Source organism: Musa acuminata, chromosome BXJ3-8 (genome assembly GCF_036884655.1).
Source record: "Musa acuminata AAA Group cultivar baxijiao chromosome BXJ3-8, Cavendish_Baxijiao_AAA, whole genome shotgun sequence".
Classification (NCBI taxonomy): domain Eukaryota; kingdom Viridiplantae; phylum Streptophyta; class Magnoliopsida; order Zingiberales; family Musaceae; genus Musa; species Musa acuminata.
The window spans coordinates 38,463,256-38,481,627 of NC_088356.1; the positions used below are offsets into that span (position 1 = coordinate 38,463,256).

At 55.2% G+C, this 18,372-nt stretch overlaps 28 non-coding genes across 28 annotated transcripts; all 28 read right to left on the bottom strand.

Moving 5' to 3' along the window:
• Nucleotides 1–295: 295 nt before the first annotated feature.
• Nucleotides 296–414, bottom strand: LOC135647349 (5S ribosomal RNA). The gene has a single exon (XR_010500089.1). It is a non-coding gene; the product is annotated as a 5S ribosomal RNA (ribosomal RNA).
• A 343-nt stretch (nucleotides 415–757) lies between these two features.
• LOC135648039 (5S ribosomal RNA) lies at nucleotides 758–876 on the bottom strand. Its single transcript, XR_010500733.1, has one exon. It is a non-coding gene; the product is annotated as a 5S ribosomal RNA (ribosomal RNA).
• A 546-nt stretch (nucleotides 877–1,422) lies between these two features.
• LOC135648040 (5S ribosomal RNA) lies at nucleotides 1,423–1,541 on the bottom strand. Its single transcript, XR_010500734.1, has one exon. It is a non-coding gene; the product is annotated as a 5S ribosomal RNA (ribosomal RNA).
• A 546-nt stretch (nucleotides 1,542–2,087) lies between these two features.
• On the bottom strand, nucleotides 2,088–2,206 carry LOC135647361 (5S ribosomal RNA). Its single transcript, XR_010500100.1, has one exon. It is a non-coding gene; the product is annotated as a 5S ribosomal RNA (ribosomal RNA).
• A 546-nt stretch (nucleotides 2,207–2,752) lies between these two features.
• LOC135647373 (5S ribosomal RNA) lies at nucleotides 2,753–2,871 on the bottom strand. The gene has a single exon (XR_010500112.1). It is a non-coding gene; the product is annotated as a 5S ribosomal RNA (ribosomal RNA).
• A 546-nt stretch (nucleotides 2,872–3,417) lies between these two features.
• LOC135647384 (5S ribosomal RNA) lies at nucleotides 3,418–3,536 on the bottom strand. The gene has a single exon (XR_010500123.1). It is a non-coding gene; the product is annotated as a 5S ribosomal RNA (ribosomal RNA).
• Nucleotides 3,537–4,082: 546 nt separating this feature from the next.
• On the bottom strand, nucleotides 4,083–4,201 carry LOC135647395 (5S ribosomal RNA). The gene has a single exon (XR_010500134.1). It is a non-coding gene; the product is annotated as a 5S ribosomal RNA (ribosomal RNA).
• A 546-nt stretch (nucleotides 4,202–4,747) lies between these two features.
• Nucleotides 4,748–4,866, bottom strand: LOC135647406 (5S ribosomal RNA). Its single transcript, XR_010500145.1, has one exon. It is a non-coding gene; the product is annotated as a 5S ribosomal RNA (ribosomal RNA).
• Nucleotides 4,867–5,412: 546 nt separating this feature from the next.
• LOC135647417 (5S ribosomal RNA) lies at nucleotides 5,413–5,531 on the bottom strand. The gene has a single exon (XR_010500156.1). It is a non-coding gene; the product is annotated as a 5S ribosomal RNA (ribosomal RNA).
• A 546-nt stretch (nucleotides 5,532–6,077) lies between these two features.
• LOC135647430 (5S ribosomal RNA) lies at nucleotides 6,078–6,196 on the bottom strand. The gene has a single exon (XR_010500168.1). It is a non-coding gene; the product is annotated as a 5S ribosomal RNA (ribosomal RNA).
• A 546-nt stretch (nucleotides 6,197–6,742) lies between these two features.
• On the bottom strand, nucleotides 6,743–6,861 carry LOC135647442 (5S ribosomal RNA). Its single transcript, XR_010500179.1, has one exon. It is a non-coding gene; the product is annotated as a 5S ribosomal RNA (ribosomal RNA).
• Nucleotides 6,862–7,407: 546 nt separating this feature from the next.
• Nucleotides 7,408–7,526, bottom strand: LOC135647453 (5S ribosomal RNA). Its single transcript, XR_010500190.1, has one exon. It is a non-coding gene; the product is annotated as a 5S ribosomal RNA (ribosomal RNA).
• A 546-nt stretch (nucleotides 7,527–8,072) lies between these two features.
• LOC135647464 (5S ribosomal RNA) lies at nucleotides 8,073–8,191 on the bottom strand. Its single transcript, XR_010500201.1, has one exon. It is a non-coding gene; the product is annotated as a 5S ribosomal RNA (ribosomal RNA).
• Nucleotides 8,192–8,737: 546 nt separating this feature from the next.
• LOC135647475 (5S ribosomal RNA) lies at nucleotides 8,738–8,856 on the bottom strand. The gene has a single exon (XR_010500212.1). It is a non-coding gene; the product is annotated as a 5S ribosomal RNA (ribosomal RNA).
• Nucleotides 8,857–9,402: 546 nt separating this feature from the next.
• Nucleotides 9,403–9,521, bottom strand: LOC135647487 (5S ribosomal RNA). The gene has a single exon (XR_010500224.1). It is a non-coding gene; the product is annotated as a 5S ribosomal RNA (ribosomal RNA).
• Nucleotides 9,522–10,067: 546 nt separating this feature from the next.
• LOC135647498 (5S ribosomal RNA) lies at nucleotides 10,068–10,186 on the bottom strand. Its single transcript, XR_010500235.1, has one exon. It is a non-coding gene; the product is annotated as a 5S ribosomal RNA (ribosomal RNA).
• Nucleotides 10,187–10,732: 546 nt separating this feature from the next.
• On the bottom strand, nucleotides 10,733–10,851 carry LOC135647509 (5S ribosomal RNA). The gene has a single exon (XR_010500246.1). It is a non-coding gene; the product is annotated as a 5S ribosomal RNA (ribosomal RNA).
• Nucleotides 10,852–11,397: 546 nt separating this feature from the next.
• On the bottom strand, nucleotides 11,398–11,516 carry LOC135647520 (5S ribosomal RNA). Its single transcript, XR_010500257.1, has one exon. It is a non-coding gene; the product is annotated as a 5S ribosomal RNA (ribosomal RNA).
• Nucleotides 11,517–12,062: 546 nt separating this feature from the next.
• Nucleotides 12,063–12,181, bottom strand: LOC135647531 (5S ribosomal RNA). The gene has a single exon (XR_010500268.1). It is a non-coding gene; the product is annotated as a 5S ribosomal RNA (ribosomal RNA).
• Nucleotides 12,182–12,727: 546 nt separating this feature from the next.
• Nucleotides 12,728–12,846, bottom strand: LOC135647542 (5S ribosomal RNA). The gene has a single exon (XR_010500279.1). It is a non-coding gene; the product is annotated as a 5S ribosomal RNA (ribosomal RNA).
• Nucleotides 12,847–13,392: 546 nt separating this feature from the next.
• LOC135647553 (5S ribosomal RNA) lies at nucleotides 13,393–13,511 on the bottom strand. Its single transcript, XR_010500290.1, has one exon. It is a non-coding gene; the product is annotated as a 5S ribosomal RNA (ribosomal RNA).
• Nucleotides 13,512–14,057: 546 nt separating this feature from the next.
• On the bottom strand, nucleotides 14,058–14,176 carry LOC135647565 (5S ribosomal RNA). Its single transcript, XR_010500301.1, has one exon. It is a non-coding gene; the product is annotated as a 5S ribosomal RNA (ribosomal RNA).
• A 546-nt stretch (nucleotides 14,177–14,722) lies between these two features.
• LOC135647576 (5S ribosomal RNA) lies at nucleotides 14,723–14,841 on the bottom strand. Its single transcript, XR_010500312.1, has one exon. It is a non-coding gene; the product is annotated as a 5S ribosomal RNA (ribosomal RNA).
• Nucleotides 14,842–15,387: 546 nt separating this feature from the next.
• On the bottom strand, nucleotides 15,388–15,506 carry LOC135647588 (5S ribosomal RNA). Its single transcript, XR_010500323.1, has one exon. It is a non-coding gene; the product is annotated as a 5S ribosomal RNA (ribosomal RNA).
• Nucleotides 15,507–16,051: 545 nt separating this feature from the next.
• On the bottom strand, nucleotides 16,052–16,170 carry LOC135648177 (5S ribosomal RNA). Its single transcript, XR_010500866.1, has one exon. It is a non-coding gene; the product is annotated as a 5S ribosomal RNA (ribosomal RNA).
• Nucleotides 16,171–16,716: 546 nt separating this feature from the next.
• On the bottom strand, nucleotides 16,717–16,835 carry LOC135647600 (5S ribosomal RNA). The gene has a single exon (XR_010500335.1). It is a non-coding gene; the product is annotated as a 5S ribosomal RNA (ribosomal RNA).
• Nucleotides 16,836–17,381: 546 nt separating this feature from the next.
• Nucleotides 17,382–17,500, bottom strand: LOC135647612 (5S ribosomal RNA). The gene has a single exon (XR_010500346.1). It is a non-coding gene; the product is annotated as a 5S ribosomal RNA (ribosomal RNA).
• A 546-nt stretch (nucleotides 17,501–18,046) lies between these two features.
• Nucleotides 18,047–18,165, bottom strand: LOC135647623 (5S ribosomal RNA). Its single transcript, XR_010500357.1, has one exon. It is a non-coding gene; the product is annotated as a 5S ribosomal RNA (ribosomal RNA).
• Nucleotides 18,166–18,372: the final 207 nt, after the last annotated feature.

An 18,372-nucleotide genomic window follows, 5' to 3' on the forward strand; every position in this document is an offset into this window, starting at 1 on the left:
CTGACTGCGTAGCGGTCACGGCGAATTCCGAGGCCCAAAACCATCGCCTCGGAGGTCGACGGGAGAGGTTTTGGCCGCTCGAGGCGCAAAAAGGAGTGCAACACGAGGACTTCCCATGGGGTCACCCATCCTGGAACCATACATGTCTGATCATTGTATGTTTACGAAGAAATTTTTAGATGATGACTTCATTTACATGTTAATGACACATTTACTGTTGGCCATGATGCTGGAAAAATTGAAAAGCTTAAAGGAGAGTTTTAAGTAAGTCTTTTGGCCGCTCGGGGCGCAAAAAGGAGTGCAACACGAGGACTTCCCAGGGGGTCACCCATCCTAGTACTACTCTCGCCCAAGCACGCTTAACTTCGGAGTTCTGATGGGATCCGGTGCTTTAGTGCTGGTATGATCGCACTCGTTTTGTGTGCGTCGTCCCTCGCCTTTGTGCACGTCGCGGACGGCGCATATCGACGACCGGAGCCCATTGCGCGCCCCGAAACCTCTCGAACGATCTCGGAATCGCCGTCATCGGATCTCTCCGATGCCCACGAGGCCGACCGCGTACCGGACACGGCAAGCGCGCGCCGAAACCATCGGGACTTTCTCGAACGAACTCGGAATCGCTATTGCGGCCCCATTCCGGAAAGCTCTCTCCGACCCCCACGAGACTGACTGCGTAGCGGTCACGGCGAATTCCGAGGCCCAAAACCATCGCCTCGGAGGTCGACGGGAGAGGTTTTGGCCGCTCGGGGCGCAAAAAGGAGTGCAACACGAGGACTTCCCATGGGGTCACCCATCCTAGTACTACTCTCGCCCAAGCACGCTTAACTTCGGAGTTCTGATGGGATCCGGTGCTTTAGTGCTGGTATGATCGCACTCGTTTTGTGTGCGTCGTCCCTCGCCTTTGTGCACGTCGCGGACGGCGCATATCGACGACCGGAGCCCATTGCGCGCCCCGAAACCTCTCGAACGATCTCGGAATCGCCATCGTCGGATCTCTCCGATGCCCACGAGGCCGACCGCGTACCGGACACGGCAAGCGCGCGCCGAAACCATCGGGACTTTCTCGAACGAACTCGGAATCGCTATTGCGGCCCCATTCCGGAAAGCTCTCTCCGAGCCCCACGAGACTGACTGCGTAGCGGTCACGGCGAATTCCGAGGCCCAAAACCATCGCCTCGGAGGTCGACGGGAGAGGTTTTGGCCGCTCGGGGCGCAAAAAGGAGTGCAACACGAGGACTTCCCATGGGGTCACCCATCCTGGAACCATACATGTCTGATCATTGTATGTTTACGAAGAAATTTTTAGATGATGACTTCATTTACATGTTAATGACACATTTACTGTTGGCCATGATGCTGGAAAAATTGAAAAGCTTAAAGGAGAGTTTTAAGTAAGTCTTTTGGCCGCTCGGGGCGCAAAAAGGAGTGCAACACGAGGACTTCCCATGGGGTCACCCATCCTAGTACTACTCTCGCCCAAGCACGCTTAACTTCGGAGTTCTGATGGGATCCGGTGCTTTAGTGCTGGTATGATCGCACTCGTTTTGTGTGCGTCGTCCCTCGCCTTTGTGCACGTCGCGGACGGCGCATATCGACGACCGGAGCCCATTGCGCGCCCCGAAACCTCTCGAACGATCTCGGAATCGCCATCGTCGGATCTCTCCGATGCCCACGAGGCCGACCGCGTACCGGACACGGCAAGCGCGCGCCGAAACCATCGGGACTTTCTCGAACGAACTCGGAATCGCTATTGCGGCCCCATTCCGGAAAGCTCTCTCCGAGCCCCACGAGACTGACTGCGTAGCGGTCACGGCGAATTCCGAGGCCCAAAACCATCGCCTCGGAGGTCGACGGGAGAGGTTTTGGCCGCTCGGGGCGCAAAAAGGAGTGCAACACGAGGACTTCCCATGGGGTCACCCATCCTGGAACCATACATGTCTGATCATTGTATGTTTACGAAGAAATTTTTAGATGATGACTTCATTTACATGTTAATGACACATTTACTGTTGGCCATGATGCTGGAAAAATTGAAAAGCTTAAAGGAGAGTTTTAAGTAAGTCTTTTGGCCGCTCGGGGCGCAAAAAGGAGTGCAACACGAGGACTTCCCAGGGGGTCACCCATCCTAGTACTACTCTCGCCCAAGCACGCTTAACTTCGGAGTTCTGATGGGATCCGGTGCTTTAGTGCTGGTATGATCGCACTCGTTTTGTGTGCGTCGTCCCTCGCCTTTGTGCACGTCGCGGACGGCGCATATCGACGACCGGAGCCCATTGCGCGCCCCGAAACCTCTCGAACGATCTCGGAATCGCCATCGTCGGATCTCTCCGATGCCCACGAGGCCGACCGCGTACCGGACACGGCAAGCGCGCGCCGAAACCATCGGGACTTTCTCGAACGAACTCGGAATCGCTATTGCGGCCCCATTCCGGAAAGCTCTCTCCGAGCCCCACGAGACTGACTGCGTAGCGGTCACGGCGAATTCCGAGGCCCAAAACCATCGCCTCGGAGGTCGACGGGAGAGGTTTTGGCCGCTCGGGGCGCAAAAAGGAGTGCAACACGAGGACTTCCCATGGGGTCACCCATCCTGGAACCATACATGTCTGATCATTGTATGTTTACGAAGAAATTTTTAGATGATGACTTCATTTACATGTTAATGACACATTTACTGTTGGCCATGATGCTGGAAAAATTGAAAAGCTTAAAGGAGAGTTTTAAGTAAGTCTTTTGGCCGCTCGGGGCGCAAAAAGGAGTGCAACACGAGGACTTCCCAGGGGGTCACCCATCCTAGTACTACTCTCGCCCAAGCACGCTTAACTTCGGAGTTCTGATGGGATCCGGTGCTTTAGTGCTGGTATGATCGCACTCGTTTTGTGTGCGTCGTCCCTCGCCTTTGTGCACGTCGCGGACGGCGCATATCGACGACCGGAGCCCATTGCGCGCCCCGAAACCTCTCGAACGATCTCGGAATCGCCATCGTCGGATCTCTCCGATGCCCACGAGGCCGACCGCGTACCGGACACGGCAAGCGCGCGCCGAAACCATCGGGACTTTCTCGAACGAACTCGGAATCGCTATTGCGGCCCCATTCCGGAAAGCTCTCTCCGAGCCCCACGAGACTGACTGCGTAGCGGTCACGGCGAATTCCGAGGCCCAAAACCATCGCCTCGGAGGTCGACGGGAGAGGTTTTGGCCGCTCGGGGCGCAAAAAGGAGTGCAACACGAGGACTTCCCATGGGGTCACCCATCCTGGAACCATACATGTCTGATCATTGTATGTTTACGAAGAAATTTTTAGATGATGACTTCATTTACATGTTAATGACACATTTACTGTTGGCCATGATGCTGGAAAAATTGAAAAGCTTAAAGGAGAGTTTTAAGTAAGTCTTTTGGCCGCTCGGGGCGCAAAAAGGAGTGCAACACGAGGACTTCCCAGGGGGTCACCCATCCTAGTACTACTCTCGCCCAAGCACGCTTAACTTCGGAGTTCTGATGGGATCCGGTGCTTTAGTGCTGGTATGATCGCACTCGTTTTGTGTGCGTCGTCCCTCGCCTTTGTGCACGTCGCGGACGGCGCATATCGACGACCGGAGCCCATTGCGCGCCCCGAAACCTCTCGAACGATCTCGGAATCGCCATCGTCGGATCTCTCCGATGCCCACGAGGCCGACCGCGTACCGGACACGGCAAGCGCGCGCCGAAACCATCGGGACTTTCTCGAACGAACTCGGAATCGCTATTGCGGCCCCATTCCGGAAAGCTCTCTCCGAGCCCCACGAGACTGACTGCGTAGCGGTCACGGCGAATTCCGAGGCCCAAAACCATCGCCTCGGAGGTCGACGGGAGAGGTTTTGGCCGCTCGGGGCGCAAAAAGGAGTGCAACACGAGGACTTCCCATGGGGTCACCCATCCTGGAACCATACATGTCTGATCATTGTATGTTTACGAAGAAATTTTTAGATGATGACTTCATTTACATGTTAATGACACATTTACTGTTGGCCATGATGCTGGAAAAATTGAAAAGCTTAAAGGAGAGTTTTAAGTAAGTCTTTTGGCCGCTCGGGGCGCAAAAAGGAGTGCAACACGAGGACTTCCCAGGGGGTCACCCATCCTAGTACTACTCTCGCCCAAGCACGCTTAACTTCGGAGTTCTGATGGGATCCGGTGCTTTAGTGCTGGTATGATCGCACTCGTTTTGTGTGCGTCGTCCCTCGCCTTTGTGCACGTCGCGGATGGCGCATATCGACGACCGGAGCCCATTGCGCGCCCCGAAACCTCTCGAACGATCTCGGAATCGCCATCGTCGGATCTCTCCGATGCCCACGAGGCCGACCGCGTACCGGACACGGCAAGCGCGCGCCGAAACCATCGGGACTTTCTCGAACGAACTCGGAATCGCTATTGCGGCCCCATTCCGGAAAGCTCTCTCCGAGCCCCACGAGACTGACTGCGTAGCGGTCACGGCGAATTCCGAGGCCCAAAACCATCGCCTCGGAGGTCGACGGGAGAGGTTTTGGCCGCTCGGGGCGCAAAAAGGAGTGCAACACGAGGACTTCCCATGGGGTCACCCATCCTGGAACCATACATGTCTGATCATTGTATGTTTACGAAGAAATTTTTAGATGATGACTTCATTTACATGTTAATGACACATTTACTGTTGGCCATGATGCTGGAAAAATTGAAAAGCTTAAAGGAGAGTTTTAAGTAAGTCTTTTGGCCGCTCGGGGCGCAAAAAGGAGTGCAACACGAGGACTTCCCAGGGGGTCACCCATCCTAGTACTACTCTCGCCCAAGCACGCTTAACTTCGGAGTTCTGATGGGATCCGGTGCTTTAGTGCTGGTATGATCGCACTCGTTTTGTGTGCGTCGTCCCTCGCCTTTGTGCACGTCGCGGACGGCGCATATCGACGACCGGAGCCCATTGCGCGCCCCGAAACCTCTCGAACGATCTCGGAATCGCCATCGTCGGATCTCTCCGATGCCCACGAGGCCGACCGCGTACCGGACACGGCAAGCGCGCGCCGAAACCATCGGGACTTTCTCGAACGAACTCGGAATCGCTATTGCGGCCCCATTCCGGAAAGCTCTCTCCGAGCCCCACGAGACTGACTGCGTAGCGGTCACGGCGAATTCCGAGGCCCAAAACCATCGCCTCGGAGGTCGACGGGAGAGGTTTTGGCCGCTCGGGGCGCAAAAAGGAGTGCAACACGAGGACTTCCCATGGGGTCACCCATCCTGGAACCATACATGTCTGATCATTGTATGTTTACGAAGAAATTTTTAGATGATGACTTCATTTACATGTTAATGACACATTTACTGTTGGCCATGATGCTGGAAAAATTGAAAAGCTTAAAGGAGAGTTTTAAGTAAGTCTTTTGGCCGCTCGGGGCGCAAAAAGGAGTGCAACACGAGGACTTCCCAGGGGGTCACCCATCCTAGTACTACTCTCGCCCAAGCACGCTTAACTTCGGAGTTCTGATGGGATCCGGTGCTTTAGTGCTGGTATGATCGCACTCGTTTTGTGTGCGTCGTCCCTCGCCTTTGTGCACGTCGCGGACGGCGCATATCGACGACCGGAGCCCATTGCGCGCCCCGAAACCTCTCGAACGATCTCGGAATCGCCATCGTCGGATCTCTCCGATGCCCACGAGGCCGACCGCGTACCGGACACGGCAAGCGCGCGCCGAAACCATCGGGACTTTCTCGAACGAACTCGGAATCGCTATTGCGGCCCCATTCCGGAAAGCTCTCTCCGAGCCCCACGAGACTGACTGCGTAGCGGTCACGGCGAATTCCGAGGCCCAAAACCATCGCCTCGGAGGTCGACGGGAGAGGTTTTGGCCGCTCGGGGCGCAAAAAGGAGTGCAACACGAGGACTTCCCATGGGGTCACCCATCCTGGAACCATACATGTCTGATCATTGTATGTTTACGAAGAAATTTTTAGATGATGACTTCATTTACATGTTAATGACACATTTACTGTTGGCCATGATGCTGGAAAAATTGAAAAGCTTAAAGGAGAGTTTTAAGTAAGTCTTTTGGCCGCTCGGGGCGCAAAAAGGAGTGCAACACGAGGACTTCCCAGGGGGTCACCCATCCTAGTACTACTCTCGCCCAAGCACGCTTAACTTCGGAGTTCTGATGGGATCCGGTGCTTTAGTGCTGGTATGATCGCACTCGTTTTGTGTGCGTCGTCCCTCGCCTTTGTGCACGTCGCGGACGGCGCATATCGACGACCGGAGCCCATTGCGCGCCCCGAAACCTCTCGAACGATCTCGGAATCGCCATCGTCGGATCTCTCCGATGCCCACGAGGCCGACCGCGTACCGGACACGGCAAGCGCGCGCCGAAACCATCGGGACTTTCTCGAACGAACTCGGAATCGCTATTGCGGCCCCATTCCGGAAAGCTCTCTCCGAGCCCCACGAGACTGACTGCGTAGCGGTCACGGCGAATTCCGAGGCCCAAAACCATCGCCTCGGAGGTCGACGGGAGAGGTTTTGGCCGCTCGGGGCGCAAAAAGGAGTGCAACACGAGGACTTCCCATGGGGTCACCCATCCTGGAACCATACATGTCTGATCATTGTATGTTTACGAAGAAATTTTTAGATGATGACTTCATTTACATGTTAATGACACATTTACTGTTGGCCATGATGCTGGAAAAATTGAAAAGCTTAAAGGAGAGTTTTAAGTAAGTCTTTTGGCCGCTCGGGGCGCAAAAAGGAGTGCAACACGAGGACTTCCCAGGGGGTCACCCATCCTAGTACTACTCTCGCCCAAGCACGCTTAACTTCGGAGTTCTGATGGGATCCGGTGCTTTAGTGCTGGTATGATCGCACTCGTTTTGTGTGCGTCGTCCCTCGCCTTTGTGCACGTCGCGGACGGCGCATATCGACGACCGGAGCCCATTGCGCGCCCCGAAACCTCTCGAACGATCTCGGAATCGCCATCGTCGGATCTCTCCGATGCCCACGAGGCCGACCGCGTACCGGACACGGCAAGCGCGCGCCGAAACCATCGGGACTTTCTCGAACGAACTCGGAATCGCTATTGCGGCCCCATTCCGGAAAGCTCTCTCCGAGCCCCACGAGACTGACTGCGTAGCGGTCACGGCGAATTCCGAGGCCCAAAACCATCGCCTCGGAGGTCGACGGGAGAGGTTTTGGCCGCTCGGGGCGCAAAAAGGAGTGCAACACGAGGACTTCCCATGGGGTCACCCATCCTGGAACCATACATGTCTGATCATTGTATGTTTACGAAGAAATTTTTAGATGATGACTTCATTTACATGTTAATGACACATTTACTGTTGGCCATGATGCTGGAAAAATTGAAAAGCTTAAAGGAGAGTTTTAAGTAAGTCTTTTGGCCGCTCGGGGCGCAAAAAGGAGTGCAACACGAGGACTTCCCAGGGGGTCACCCATCCTAGTACTACTCTCGCCCAAGCACGCTTAACTTCGGAGTTCTGATGGGATCCGGTGCTTTAGTGCTGGTATGATCGCACTCGTTTTGTGTGCGTCGTCCCTCGCCTTTGTGCACGTCGCGGACGGCGCATATCGACGACCGGAGCCCATTGCGCGCCCCGAAACCTCTCGAACGATCTCGGAATCGCCATCGTCGGATCTCTCCGATGCCCACGAGGCCGACCGCGTACCGGACACGGCAAGCGCGCGCCGAAACCATCGGGACTTTCTCGAACGAACTCGGAATCGCTATTGCGGCCCCATTCCGGAAAGCTCTCTCCGAGCCCCACGAGACTGACTGCGTAGCGGTCACGGCGAATTCCGAGGCCCAAAACCATCGCCTCGGAGGTCGACGGGAGAGGTTTTGGCCGCTCGGGGCGCAAAAAGGAGTGCAACACGAGGACTTCCCATGGGGTCACCCATCCTGGAACCATACATGTCTGATCATTGTATGTTTACGAAGAAATTTTTAGATGATGACTTCATTTACATGTTAATGACACATTTACTGTTGGCCATGATGCTGGAAAAATTGAAAAGCTTAAAGGAGAGTTTTAAGTAAGTCTTTTGGCCGCTCGGGGCGCAAAAAGGAGTGCAACACGAGGACTTCCCAGGGGGTCACCCATCCTAGTACTACTCTCGCCCAAGCACGCTTAACTTCGGAGTTCTGATGGGATCCGGTGCTTTAGTGCTGGTATGATCGCACTCGTTTTGTGTGCGTCGTCCCTCGCCTTTGTGCACGTCGCGGACGGCGCATATCGACGACCGGAGCCCATTGCGCGCCCCGAAACCTCTCGAACGATCTCGGAATCGCCATCGTCGGATCTCTCCGATGCCCACGAGGCCGACCGCGTACCGGACACGGCAAGCGCGCGCCGAAACCATCGGGACTTTCTCGAACGAACTCGGAATCGCTATTGCGGCCCCATTCCGGAAAGCTCTCTCCGAGCCCCACGAGACTGACTGCGTAGCGGTCACGGCGAATTCCGAGGCCCAAAACCATCGCCTCGGAGGTCGACGGGAGAGGTTTTGGCCGCTCGGGGCGCAAAAAGGAGTGCAACACGAGGACTTCCCATGGGGTCACCCATCCTGGAACCATACATGTCTGATCATTGTATGTTTACGAAGAAATTTTTAGATGATGACTTCATTTACATGTTAATGACACATTTACTGTTGGCCATGATGCTGGAAAAATTGAAAAGCTTAAAGGAGAGTTTTAAGTAAGTCTTTTGGCCGCTCGGGGCGCAAAAAGGAGTGCAACACGAGGACTTCCCAGGGGGTCACCCATCCTAGTACTACTCTCGCCCAAGCACGCTTAACTTCGGAGTTCTGATGGGATCCGGTGCTTTAGTGCTGGTATGATCGCACTCGTTTTGTGTGCGTCGTCCCTCGCCTTTGTGCACGTCGCGGACGGCGCATATCGACGACCGGAGCCCATTGCGCGCCCCGAAACCTCTCGAACGATCTCGGAATCGCCATCGTCGGATCTCTCCGATGCCCACGAGGCCGACCGCGTACCGGACACGGCAAGCGCGCGCCGAAACCATCGGGACTTTCTCGAACGAACTCGGAATCGCTATTGCGGCCCCATTCCGGAAAGCTCTCTCCGAGCCCCACGAGACTGACTGCGTAGCGGTCACGGCGAATTCCGAGGCCCAAAACCATCGCCTCGGAGGTCGACGGGAGAGGTTTTGGCCGCTCGGGGCGCAAAAAGGAGTGCAACACGAGGACTTCCCATGGGGTCACCCATCCTGGAACCATACATGTCTGATCATTGTATGTTTACGAAGAAATTTTTAGATGATGACTTCATTTACATGTTAATGACACATTTACTGTTGGCCATGATGCTGGAAAAATTGAAAAGCTTAAAGGAGAGTTTTAAGTAAGTCTTTTGGCCGCTCGGGGCGCAAAAAGGAGTGCAACACGAGGACTTCCCAGGGGGTCACCCATCCTAGTACTACTCTCGCCCAAGCACGCTTAACTTCGGAGTTCTGATGGGATCCGGTGCTTTAGTGCTGGTATGATCGCACTCGTTTTGTGTGCGTCGTCCCTCGCCTTTGTGCACGTCGCGGACGGCGCATATCGACGACCGGAGCCCATTGCGCGCCCCGAAACCTCTCGAACGATCTCGGAATCGCCATCGTCGGATCTCTCCGATGCCCACGAGGCCGACCGCGTACCGGACACGGCAAGCGCGCGCCGAAACCATCGGGACTTTCTCGAACGAACTCGGAATCGCTATTGCGGCCCCATTCCGGAAAGCTCTCTCCGAGCCCCACGAGACTGACTGCGTAGCGGTCACGGCGAATTCCGAGGCCCAAAACCATCGCCTCGGAGGTCGACGGGAGAGGTTTTGGCCGCTCGGGGCGCAAAAAGGAGTGCAACACGAGGACTTCCCATGGGGTCACCCATCCTGGAACCATACATGTCTGATCATTGTATGTTTACGAAGAAATTTTTAGATGATGACTTCATTTACATGTTAATGACACATTTACTGTTGGCCATGATGCTGGAAAAATTGAAAAGCTTAAAGGAGAGTTTTAAGTAAGTCTTTTGGCCGCTCGGGGCGCAAAAAGGAGTGCAACACGAGGACTTCCCAGGGGGTCACCCATCCTAGTACTACTCTCGCCCAAGCACGCTTAACTTCGGAGTTCTGATGGGATCCGGTGCTTTAGTGCTGGTATGATCGCACTCGTTTTGTGTGCGTCGTCCCTCGCCTTTGTGCACGTCGCGGACGGCGCATATCGACGACCGGAGCCCATTGCGCGCCCCGAAACCTCTCGAACGATCTCGGAATCGCCATCGTCGGATCTCTCCGATGCCCACGAGGCCGACCGCGTACCGGACACGGCAAGCGCGCGCCGAAACCATCGGGACTTTCTCGAACGAACTCGGAATCGCTATTGCGGCCCCATTCCGGAAAGCTCTCTCCGAGCCCCACGAGACTGACTGCGTAGCGGTCACGGCGAATTCCGAGGCCCAAAACCATCGCCTCGGAGGTCGACGGGAGAGGTTTTGGCCGCTCGGGGCGCAAAAAGGAGTGCAACACGAGGACTTCCCATGGGGTCACCCATCCTGGAACCATACATGTCTGATCATTGTATGTTTACGAAGAAATTTTTAGATGATGACTTCATTTACATGTTAATGACACATTTACTGTTGGCCATGATGCTGGAAAAATTGAAAAGCTTAAAGGAGAGTTTTAAGTAAGTCTTTTGGCCGCTCGGGGCGCAAAAAGGAGTGCAACACGAGGACTTCCCAGGGGGTCACCCATCCTAGTACTACTCTCGCCCAAGCACGCTTAACTTCGGAGTTCTGATGGGATCCGGTGCTTTAGTGCTGGTATGATCGCACTCGTTTTGTGTGCGTCGTCCCTCGCCTTTGTGCACGTCGCGGACGGCGCATATCGACGACCGGAGCCCATTGCGCGCCCCGAAACCTCTCGAACGATCTCGGAATCGCCATCGTCGGATCTCTCCGATGCCCACGAGGCCGACCGCGTACCGGACACGGCAAGCGCGCGCCGAAACCATCGGGACTTTCTCGAACGAACTCGGAATCGCTATTGCGGCCCCATTCCGGAAAGCTCTCTCCGAGCCCCACGAGACTGACTGCGTAGCGGTCACGGCGAATTCCGAGGCCCAAAACCATCGCCTCGGAGGTCGACGGGAGAGGTTTTGGCCGCTCGGGGCGCAAAAAGGAGTGCAACACGAGGACTTCCCATGGGGTCACCCATCCTGGAACCATACATGTCTGATCATTGTATGTTTACGAAGAAATTTTTAGATGATGACTTCATTTACATGTTAATGACACATTTACTGTTGGCCATGATGCTGGAAAAATTGAAAAGCTTAAAGGAGAGTTTTAAGTAAGTCTTTTGGCCGCTCGGGGCGCAAAAAGGAGTGCAACACGAGGACTTCCCAGGGGGTCACCCATCCTAGTACTACTCTCGCCCAAGCACGCTTAACTTCGGAGTTCTGATGGGATCCGGTGCTTTAGTGCTGGTATGATCGCACTCGTTTTGTGTGCGTCGTCCCTCGCCTTTGTGCACGTCGCGGACGGCGCATATCGACGACCGGAGCCCATTGCGCGCCCCGAAACCTCTCGAACGATCTCGGAATCGCCATCGTCGGATCTCTCCGATGCCCACGAGGCCGACCGCGTACCGGACACGGCAAGCGCGCGCCGAAACCATCGGGACTTTCTCGAACGAACTCGGAATCGCTATTGCGGCCCCATTCCGGAAAGCTCTCTCCGAGCCCCACGAGACTGACTGCGTAGCGGTCACGGCGAATTCCGAGGCCCAAAACCATCGCCTCGGAGGTCGACGGGAGAGGTTTTGGCCGCTCGGGGCGCAAAAAGGAGTGCAACACGAGGACTTCCCATGGGGTCACCCATCCTGGAACCATACATGTCTGATCATTGTATGTTTACGAAGAAATTTTTAGATGATGACTTCATTTACATGTTAATGACACATTTACTGTTGGCCATGATGCTGGAAAAATTGAAAAGCTTAAAGGAGAGTTTTAAGTAAGTCTTTTGGCCGCTCGGGGCGCAAAAAGGAGTGCAACACGAGGACTTCCCAGGGGGTCACCCATCCTAGTACTACTCTCGCCCAAGCACGCTTAACTTCGGAGTTCTGATGGGATCCGGTGCTTTAGTGCTGGTATGATCGCACTCGTTTTGTGTGCGTCGTCCCTCGCCTTTGTGCACGTCGCGGACGGCGCATATCGACGACCGGAGCCCATTGCGCGCCCCGAAACCTCTCGAACGATCTCGGAATCGCCATCGTCGGATCTCTCCGATGCCCACGAGGCCGACCGCGTACCGGACACGGCAAGCGCGCGCCGAAACCATCGGGACTTTCTCGAACGAACTCGGAATCGCTATTGCGGCCCCATTCCGGAAAGCTCTCTCCGAGCCCCACGAGACTGACTGCGTAGCGGTCACGGCGAATTCCGAGGCCCAAAACCATCGCCTCGGAGGTCGACGGGAGAGGTTTTGGCCGCTCGGGGCGCAAAAAGGAGTGCAACACGAGGACTTCCCATGGGGTCACCCATCCTGGAACCATACATGTCTGATCATTGTATGTTTACGAAGAAATTTTTAGATGATGACTTCATTTACATGTTAATGACACATTTACTGTTGGCCATGATGCTGGAAAAATTGAAAAGCTTAAAGGAGAGTTTTAAGTAAGTCTTTTGGCCGCTCGGGGCGCAAAAAGGAGTGCAACACGAGGACTTCCCAGGGGGTCACCCATCCTAGTACTACTCTCGCCCAAGCACGCTTAACTTCGGAGTTCTGATGGGATCCGGTGCTTTAGTGCTGGTATGATCGCACTCGTTTTGTGTGCGTCGTCCCTCGCCTTTGTGCACGTCGCGGACGGCGCATATCGACGACCGGAGCCCATTGCGCGCCCCGAAACCTCTCGAACGATCTCGGAATCGCCATCGTCGGATCTCTCCGATGCCCACGAGGCCGACCGCGTACCGGACACGGCAAGCGCGCGCCGAAACCATCGGGACTTTCTCGAACGAACTCGGAATCGCTATTGCGGCCCCATTCCGGAAAGCTCTCTCCGAGCCCCACGAGACTGACTGCGTAGCGGTCACGGCGAATTCCGAGGCCCAAAACCATCGCCTCGGAGGTCGACGGGAGAGGTTTTGGCCGCTCGGGGCGCAAAAAGGAGTGCAACACGAGGACTTCCCATGGGGTCACCCATCCTGGAACCATACATGTCTGATCATTGTATGTTTACGAAGAAATTTTTAGATGATGACTTCATTTACATGTTAATGACACATTTACTGTTGGCCATGATGCTGGAAAAATTGAAAAGCTTAAAGGAGAGTTTTAAGTAAGTCTTTTGGCCGCTCGGGGCGCAAAAAGGAGTGCAACACGAGGACTTCCCAGGGGGTCACCCATCCTAGTACTACTCTCGCCCAAGCACGCTTAACTTCGGAGTTCTGATGGGATCCGGTGCTTTAGTGCTGGTATGATCGCACTCGTTTTGTGTGCGTCGTCCCTCGCCTTTGTGCACGTCGCGGACGGCGCATATCGACGACCGGAGCCCATTGCGCGCCCCGAAACCTCTCGAACGATCTCGGAATCGCCATCGTCGGATCTCTCCGATGCCCACGAGGCCGACCGCGTACCGGACACGGCAAGCGCGCGCCGAAACCATCGGGACTTTCTCGAACGAACTCGGAATCGCTATTGCGGCCCCATTCCGGAAAGCTCTCTCCGAGCCCCACGAGACTGACTGCGTAGCGGTCACGGCGAATTCCGAGGCCCAAAACCATCGCCTCGGAGGTCGACGGGAGAGGTTTTGGCCGCTCGGGGCGCAAAAAGGAGTGCAACACGAGGACTTCCCATGGGGTCACCCATCCTGGAACCATACATGTCTGATCATTGTATGTTTACGAAGAAATTTTTAGATGATGACTTCATTTACATGTTAATGACACATTTACTGTTGGCCATGATGCTGGAAAAATTGAAAAGCTTAAAGGAGAGTTTTAAGTAAGTCTTTTGGCCGCTCGGGGCGCAAAAAGGAGTGCAACACGAGGACTTCCCAGGGGGTCACCCATCCTAGTACTACTCTCGCCCAAGCACGCTTAACTTCGGAGTTCTGATGGGATCCGGTGCTTTAGTGCTGGTATGATCGCACTCGTTTTGTGTGCGTCGTCCCTCGCCTTTGTGCACGTCGCGGACGGCGCATATCGACGACCGGAGCCCATTGCGCGCCCCGAAACCTCTCGAACGATCTCGGAATCGCCATCGTCGGATCTCTCCGATGCCCACGAGGCCGACCGCGTACCGGACACGGCAAGCGCGCGCCGAAACCATCGGGACTTTCTCGAACGAACTCGGAATCGCTATTGCGGCCCCATTCCGGAAAGCTCTCTCCGAGCCCCACGAGACTGACTGCGTAGCGGTCACGGCGAATTCCGAGGCCCAAAACCATCGCCTCGGAGGTCGACGGGAGAGGTTTTGGCCGCTCGGGGCGCAAAAAGGAGTGCAACACGAGGACTTCCCATGGGGTCACCCATCCTGGAACCATACATGTCTGATCATTGTATGTTTACGAAGAAATTTTTAGATGATGACTTCATTTACATGTTAATGACACATTTACTGTTGGCCATGATGCTGGAAAAATTGAAAAGCTTAAAGGAGAGTTTTAAGTAAGTCTTTTGGCCGCTCGGGGCGCAAAAAGGAGTGCAACACGAGGACTTCCCAGGGGGTCACCCATCCTAGTACTACTCTCGCCCAAGCACGCTTAACTTCGGAGTTCTGATGGGATCCGGTGCTTTAGTGCTGGTATGATCGCACTCGTTTTGTGTGCGTCGTCCCTCGCCTTTGTGCACGTCGCGGACGGCGCATATCGACGACCGGAGCCCATTGCGCGCCCCGAAACCTCTCGAACGATCTCGGAATCGCCATCGTCGGATCTCTCCGATGCCCACGAGGCCGACCGCGTACCAGACACGGCAAGCGCGCGCCGAAACCATCGGGACTTTCTCGAACGAACTCGGAATCGCTATTGCGGCCCCATTCCGGAAAGCTCTCTCCGAGCCCCACGAGACTGACTGCGTAGCGGTCACGGCGAATTCCGAGGCCCAAAACCATCGCCTCGGAGGTCGACGGGAGAGGTTTTGGCCGCTCGGGGCGCAAAAAGGAGTGCAACACGAGGACTTCCCATGGGGTCACCCATCCTGGAACCATACATGTCTGATCATTGTATGTTTACGAAGAAATTTTTAGATGATGACTTCATTTACATGTTAATGACACATTTACTGTTGGCCATGATGCTGGAAAAATTGAAAAGCTTAAAGGAGAGTTTTAAGTAAGTCTTTTGGCCGCTCGGGGCGCAAAAAGGAGTGCAACACGAGGACTTCCCAGGGGGTCACCCATCCTAGTACTACTCTCGCCCAAGCACGCTTAACTTCGGAGTTCTGATGGGATCCGGTGCTTTAGTGCTGGTATGATCGCACTCGTTTTGTGTGCGTCGTCCCTCGCCTTTGTGCACGTCGCGGACGGCGCATATCGACGACCGGAGCCCATTGCGCGCCCCGAAACCTCTCGAACGATCTCGGAATCGCCATCGTCGGATCTCTCCGATGCCCACGAGGCCGACCGCGTACCAGACACGGCAAGCGCGCGCCGAAACCATCGGGACTTTCTCGAACGAACTCGGAATCGCTATTGCGGCCCCATTCCGGAAAGCTCTCTCCGAGCCCCACGAGACTGACTGCGTAGCGGTCACGGCGAATTCCGAGGCCCAAAACCATCGCCTCGGAGGTCGACGGGAGAGGTTTTGGCCGCTCGGGGCGCAAAAAGGAGTGCAACACGAGGACTTCCCATGGGGCACCCATCCTGGAACCATACATGTCTGATCATTGTATGTTTACGAAGAAATTTTTAGATGATGACTTCATTTACATGTTAATGACACATTTACTGTTGGCCATGATGCTGGAAAAATTGAAAAGCTTAAAGGAGAGTTTTAAGTAAGTCTTTTGGCCGCTCGGGGCGCAAAAAGGCGTGCAACACGAGGACTTCCCAGGGGGTCACCCATCCTAGTACTACTCTCGCCCAAGCACGCTTAACTTCGGAGTTCTGATGGGATCCGGTGCTTTAGTGCTGGTATGATCGCACTCGTTTTGTGTGCGTCGTCCCTCGCCTTTGTGCACGTCGCGGACGGCGCATATCGACGACCGGAGCCCATTGCGCGCCCCGAAACCTCTCGAACGATCTCGGAATCGCCATCGTCGGATCTCTCCGATGCCCACGAGGCCGACCGCGTACCGGACACGGCAAGCGCGCGCCGAAACCATCGGGACTTTCTCGAACGAACTCGGAATCGCTATTGCGGCCCCATTCCGGAAAGCTCTCTCCGAGCCCCACGAGACTGACTGCGTAGCGGTCACGGCGAATTCCGAGGCCCAAAACCATCGCCTCGGAGGTCGACGGGAGAGGTTTTGGCCGCTCGGGGCGTAAAAAGGAGTGCAACACGAGGACTTCCCATGGGGTCACCCATCCTGGAACCATACATGTCTGATCATTGTATGTTTACGAAGAAATTTTTAGATGATGACTTCATTTACATGTTAATGACACATTTACTGTTGGCCATGATGCTGGAAAAATTGAAAAGCTTAAAGGAGAGTTTTAAGTAAGTCTTTTGGCCGCTCGGGGCGCAAAAAGGAGTGCAACACGAGGACTTCCCAGGGGGTCACCCATCCTAGTACTACTCTCGCCCAAGCACGCTTAACTTCGGAGTTCTGATGGGATCCGGTGCTTTAGTGCTGGTATGATCGCACTCGTTTTGTGTGCGTCGTCCCTCGCCTTTGTGCACGTCGCGGACGGCGCATATCGACGACCGGAGCCCATTGCGCGCCCCGAAACCTCTCGAACGATCTCGGAATCGCCATCGTCGGATCTCTCCGATGCCCACGAGGCCGACCGCGTACCGGACACGGCAAGCGCGCGCCGAAACCATCGGGACTTTCTCGAACGAACTCGGAATCGCTATTGCGGCCCCATTCCGGAAAGCTCTCTCCGAGCCCCACGAGACTGACCGCGTAGCGGTCACGGCGAATTCCGAGGCCCAAAACCATCGCCTCGGAGGTCGACGGGAGAGGTTTTGGCCGCTCGGGGCGCAAAAAGGAGTGCAACACGAGGACTTCCCATGGGGTCACCCATCCTGGAACCATACATGTCTGATCATTGTATGTTTACGAAGAAATTTTTAGATGATGACTTCATTTACATGTTAATGACACATTTACTGTTGGCCATGATGCTGGAAAAATTGAAAAGCTTAAAGGAGAGTTTTAAGTAAGTCTTTTGGCCGCTCGGGGCGCAAAAAGGAGTGCAACACGAGGACTTCCCAGGGGGTCACCCATCCTAGTACTACTCTCGCCCAAGCACGCTTAACTTCGGAGTTCTGATGGGATCCGGTGCTTTAGTGCTGGTATGATCGCACTCGTTTTGTGTGCGTCGTCCCTCGCCTTTGTGCACGTCGCGGACGGCGCATATCGACGACCGGAGCCCATTGCGCGCCCCGAAACCTCTCGAACGATCTCGGAATCGCCATCGTCGGATCTCTCCGATGCCCACGAGGCCGACCGCGTACCGGACACGGCAAGCGCGCGCCGAAACCATCGGGACTTTCTCGAACGAACTCGGAATCGCTATTGCGGCCCCATTCCGGAAAGCTCTCTCCGAGCCCCACGAGACTGACTGCGTAGCGGTCACGGCGAATTCCGAGGCCCAAAACCATCGCCTCGGAGGTCGACGGGAGAGGTTTTGGCCGCTCGGGGCGCAAAAAGGAGTGCAACACGAGGACTTCCCATGGGGTCACCCATCCTGGAACCATACATGTCTGATCATTGTATGTTTACGAAGAAATTTTTAGATGATGACTTCATTTACATGTTAATGACACATTTACTGTTGGCCATGATGCTGGAAAAATTGAAAAGCTTAAAGGAGAGTTTTAAGTAAGTCTTTTGGCCGCTCGGGGCGCAAAAAGGAGTGCAACACGAGGACTTCCCAGGGGGTCACCCATCCTAGTACTACTCTCGCCCAAGCACGCTTAACTTCGGAGTTCTGATGGGATCCGGTGCTTTAGTGCTGGTATGATCGCACTCGTTTTGTGTGCGTCGTCCCTCGCCTTTGTGCACGTCGCGGACGGCGCATATCGACGACCGGAGCCCATTGCGCGCCCCGAAACCTCTCGAACGATCTCGGAATCGCCATCGTCGGATCTCTCCGATGCCCACGAGGCCGACCGCGTACCGGACACGGCAAGCGCGCGCCGAAACCATCGGGACTTTCTCGAACGAACTCGGAATCGC